Raw genomic sequence first — 5,428 nt, forward strand, 5'->3', positions numbered from 1 at the left:
TAGAAGTATTTTGTTCAGAGTTCTCTGTCTGTTGCTTAGTAGATGATGGAAAAGGTTTATTATTGTTAAACCTGTTTCTTCCACCATTATTAAAGCCTTGTTGAGGCCTTTGATCCTTCCATGTGAGATTTGGATGATTTCTCCATGATGGATTATAGGTGTTTCCATAAGGTTCACCTAAGTAATTCACCTCTGCTATTGCAGGGTTTTCAGGATCATAAGCTTCTTCTGCATAAGAAGCCTCTTGAGTACTGTTGGATGCAGCTTGCATTCCATTCAGACTCTGAGAAATCATATTGACTTGCTGAGTTAATATTTTGTTCTGAGCCAATATGGCATTCAGAGTATCAACTTCAAGAACTCCCTTCTTCATAGGCGTCCCATTACTCACAGGATTCCTCTCAGAAGTGTACATGAACTGGTTATTAGCAACCATGTCAATGAGTTCTTGAGCTTCTGCAGGCATTTTCTTTAGGTGAATGGATCCACCTGCAGAAGTATCCAATGACATCTTTGATAGCTCAGATAAACCATCATAGAATATATCCAGGATGGTCCATTCTGAAAGCATGTCAAAAGGACACTTTTTGGTCAACTGTTTATATCTTTCTCAAGCTTCATAGAGGGATTCACCATCTTTTTGTTTGAAGGTTTGAACATCCACTCTAAGCTTGCTCAGAGGAAAGAACTTGGCTAAGAAAGCCGTGACCAGCTTATCCCAAGAGTTCAGGCTGTCTTTGGGTTGAGAGTCCAACCACACTCTAGCTCTGTCTCTTATAGTAAAAGGGAAAAGCATGAGCCTGTAGACTTCAGGATCTACTCCATTAGTCTTAACAGTATCACAGATCTGCAAGAATTCAGTTAAGAACTGAAAAGGATCTTCAGATGGAAGTCCATGAAACTTGCAGTTCTGCTGCATCAGAGAAACTAGCTGAGGTTTCAGCTCAAAGTTGTTTGCTCCAATGGCAGGAATGGAGATGCTTCTTCCATGTAAATTGGAATTAGGTGCAGTAAAGTCACCAAGCATTCTCCTTGCATTGTTGTTGGGTTTGGCTGCCATCTCCTTTACTTGTTCAAAATTTTCAATCAAGTTGTCTCTGGATTGTTGTAATTTAGCTTCTCTTAGTTTTCTCTTCAGAGTCTTTTCAGGTTCTGGATCATCTTCAACAAGAATGACTTTTTCTCTGTCCCTTCTCATAAGAAAGAGAAGAGAAAAAGAAAAGAAGAGGAATCCTATATGTCACAGTAAAGAGGTTCCTTATTGTTAGTAGAAGAAAAGAAGAAGAGAAAAATCTGAACTCAGAAAGAGAGAGAGAGAGGGTTCGGATTTTTGGTGGGTGAGGGAGAGATGTTAGTAGATGAATAAATAAATAGAATAAGATGAGAGAGAAGGAATTTTCGAAAATAATTTTTGAAAAAGAGTTAGTGATTTTCGAAAATAGTTTTTGAAAAATGTTAGTAATTTTCAAAAATTAAAACTAAAATAATTAGTTAATTAAAAAGAATTTTTGAAAAAGAGGGAAGATATTTTCGAAAATTAGAGAGGGAGAGTTAGTTAGGTAGTTTTGAAAAAGGTAAGAAACAAACAAAAAGTTAGTTAGTTAGTTGAAACAAATTTGAAAAGATAAGAAGTTAGGAAGTTAGAAAAGATATTTTGAAATCATATTTTTTTGGAAAAGATAAGATAGGAAGATATTTTTTGAAAAGATATGATAGAAATTAGTTTTTGAAAAAGATTTGATTTTTAAAATCTCAATTAATGACTTGATTCACAAGAAATCACAAGATATGATTCTAGAACTTAAAGTTTGAATCTTTCTTAACAAGTAAGTAACAAACTTGAAATTTTTGAATCAAAACATTAATTGATGAAGTTATTTTCGAAAATATGATGTAAAATTAAGAAAAAGATTTTTGAAAAATATTTTTTGAAATTTTCAAAAATAACTAAAAAAAATTGAAAAAAAAGATTTGATTTTTGAAAAAGATCAGATTTTTTTCTTTTAAATTGAAAATTTGATTTGACTCATAAAAACAACTAGATTTTAAAAATTTTTGAAAAAGTCAAATCTAATTTTCGAATTTTTAAGAGAGAAAAAGGGAAAGATATTTTTTTTATTTTTGAATTTTTATGATGAGAGAGAAAAATAAGTAAATTGATGCAATGCATGAAATTTTAGATCAAAACATGTGATGCAAGCAAGATTGCTATGAATGTCAAGATGAACACCAAGAACACTATGAAGAGCATGATGAACACCAAGAACATATTTTTGAAAAATTTTTAATGCAAAGAAAACATGCAAGACACCAAACTTAGAATTCTTTAATGCTTAGACATAAAGAATTCAGGAATGCATATGAAAAACAAGAAAGGACACAAAACAAGAAAACATCAAGATCAAACAAGAAGACTTACCAAGAACAACTTGAAGATCATGAAGAACACCATGAATGCATGAATTTTTCAAAAAAATGCAAGATGAGTATGCAATTGACACCAAACTTATAACATGACTCAAGACTCAAATAAGAAACACAAAAATATTTTTGATTTTTATGATTTTATGACTTTTTTGTATTTTTTTTATTTTTTGAAAATTAATTGAAAAAGAAAAATAAGGATTCCAAAATTTTTAATATGAATTCCAGGAATCTTGCATTCTTAGTCTAAAGCTTCAGTCCAAGAATTAGACATGGCTCACTAGCCAGCCAAGCTTTCAATGAAAGCTCCGGTTCAAAACACTAGACATGGCCAATGGCCAGCCAAGCTTCAGCAAGATATCAGAATATACTGCTCATTACTTATCAAATATGTAACTTGCCTCTATGCTGATGGTTTGGAAGCCTCAGTCCAAAAGAATTTAGACATGGCTTTGCAGCCAGCCAGGCTTCACATGCTTCATGAAACACTAGAATTCATTCTTAAAAATTTTGAATAAATTTTTTTTTTCGAAAACAGGTGAGAAAATTTTGAAATATTTTTGAAAAATTTTTGAAAAGAAAACAAAAAGAAAATTACCTAATCTGAGCAACAAGATGAACCGTCAGTTGTCCAAACTCGAACAATCCCCGGCAACGGCGCCAAAAACTTGGTGTTGTTGCCAGATCCAAACTTGGCACTGATGTTACCGAACCAAAAGCTTATCGAAAACTCAAACAATCCCCGGCAATGGCGCCAAAAACTTGGTGCGCAGAAATTGTGATTACACTTTAATTATGTAAAATCCATTGCTCTGTCTTTCCCTGGTAATGGCGCCAAAAACATGATGCCAATACCATGGTTCACAACTTCGCACAACTAACCAGCAAGTGCACTGGGTCGTCCAAGTAATACCTTACGTGAGTAAGGGTCGAATCCCACGGAGATTGTTGGTATGAAGCAAGCTATGTTCACCTTGCAAATCTCAGTCAGGTAGGGTTAAATGTGATTGGATTAGATAATTAAAAGATAAATAATAAAGGATAGAAATACTTATGTAATTCATTGGTGAGAATTTCAGATAAGCGAATAGAGATGCTTTTCATTCCTCTGAACCTTTGCTTTCCTGCTGCCTTCATCCAATCAGTCTTACTCCTTTCCATGGCTGGCTTTATGTGATACATCACCATTGTCAATGGCTACTTTCGGTCTTCTCTCGGGAAAATGATCCAAATGCCCTGTCACGGCACGGCTAATCGTCTGGAGGCATCACCCTTGTCAATGGTTTCACCTTATCCTATCAGTGAAAATGATCAACGCACCCTGTCACGGCACGGCTATTCATCTGTCGGTTCTCGATCATGCTGGAATAGGATTTACTATCCTTTTGCGTCTGTCACTAACGCCCAGCACTTGCGAGTTTGAAGCTCGTCACAGTCATCCAATCATTGAATCCTACTCGGAATACCACAGACAAGGTTTAGACCTTCCGGATTCTCTTGAATGCCGCCAGCATTCTAGCTTACACCACGAAGATTCTGATTAAGAGATCTAAGAGATACTCATTCAATTCTAATGTAGAACGGAAGTGGTTGTCAGGCACGCGTTCATAGGGAATGATGATGATTATCACGTTCATCACATTCAGGTTGAAGTGCGAATGTATATCTTAGAAGCAAAATAAGATGAATTGAATAGAAAACAGTAGTACTTTGCATTAATCTTTGAGGAACAGCAGAGCTCCACACCTTAATCTATGGAGTGTAGAAACTCTACCGTTAAAAATACATAAGTGAAAGGTCTAGGCATGGCCAAATGGCCAGCCCCTCTGATCTAAGAACCAGGCGTCAAAAGATGATCAAAGGATCAAAAGATAATCCAAAGATCCAAAGATGTCTAATACAATAGTAAAAGGTCCTATTTATAATAAACTAGCTACTAGGGTTTACAGAAGTAAGTAATTGATGCATAAATCCACTTCCGGGGCCCACTTGGTGTGTGCTTGGGCTGACCTTGAGTGTTGCACGTGTAGAGGTCCTTCTTGGAGTTGAACGCCAGCTTTTGTGCCAGTTTGGGCATTGAACTCCACTTTGCAGCTTGTTTCTGGCGCTGGACGCCAAAATTGGGCAGAGAGCTGGCGTTGAACGCCAGTTTGCGTCATCTAAACTTGGGCAAAGTATAGACTATTATACAATTCTGGAAAGCCCTGGATGTCTACTTTCCAACGCAATTGGAAGCGTGCCATTTCGAGTTCTGTAGCTCTAGAAAATCAACTTTGAGTGTAGGGAGGTCAGAATCCAACAGCATCAGCAGTCCTTCTTCAACCTCTGAATCTGATTTTTGCTCAAGTCCCTCAATTTCAGCCAGAAAATACCTGAAATCACAGAAAAACACAGAAACTCATAGTAAAGTCCAGAAATGTGAATTTAACATAAAAACTAATGAAGACATCCCTAAAAGTAACTAGATTCCACTAAAAACATACTAAAAATAATGCCAAAAAGCATATAAATTATCCGCTCATCAGTGGCCATCCTAAAAAAGGAAAAAGTAAGTAACTTTAAAAGCTTAAAGGTTAGAGCAAGGAAGAGAAGGGTACAAGTGATAATCAATGCACGGTAAAGAAGGATGTCATTAACACATGGTCGCGAATCCATGTCAAAAGTTCATCAATAGAAATATAGCAAGTGCATGTTATGGCTATTAAATGCAAGATGTTTATTGGCATGCCGGCAAAGGCATGAGTAGCATAGATCAAGCATTCAATGTCCAAGTTAGATTATCAAGTCTCTTAAACTAATAATCTGTTTGTATTGACAATTATATTTAAATAATAAAATATAAAAGGGGTTTTGTGAAAAACAGGCATTAAAGTAGTAGAATAGAATAATATAAAAATAATGTGCAATGCCATACGGGCTTTTTCACAAACACATAACATGCATGGTAAATATGTTATTGAAAGTATTAAATTGAACATGCAAGCAAACTTTTAAGAAGTAATAG

General features: G+C 35.4%; 1 non-coding gene across 1 annotated transcript; it reads left to right on the top strand.

The window, feature by feature from the left end:
* The first annotated feature begins 565 nt into the window (after nt 1-565).
* On the top strand, nt 566-673 carry LOC112745808 (small nucleolar RNA R71). The gene has a single exon (XR_003173719.1). It is a non-coding gene; the product is annotated as a small nucleolar RNA R71 (small nucleolar RNA).
* Nucleotides 674-5,428: the final 4,755 nt, after the last annotated feature.

This window comes from Arachis hypogaea, chromosome 14, assembly GCF_003086295.3.
Source record: "Arachis hypogaea cultivar Tifrunner chromosome 14, arahy.Tifrunner.gnm2.J5K5, whole genome shotgun sequence".
Taxonomy (NCBI): domain Eukaryota; kingdom Viridiplantae; phylum Streptophyta; class Magnoliopsida; order Fabales; family Fabaceae; genus Arachis; species Arachis hypogaea.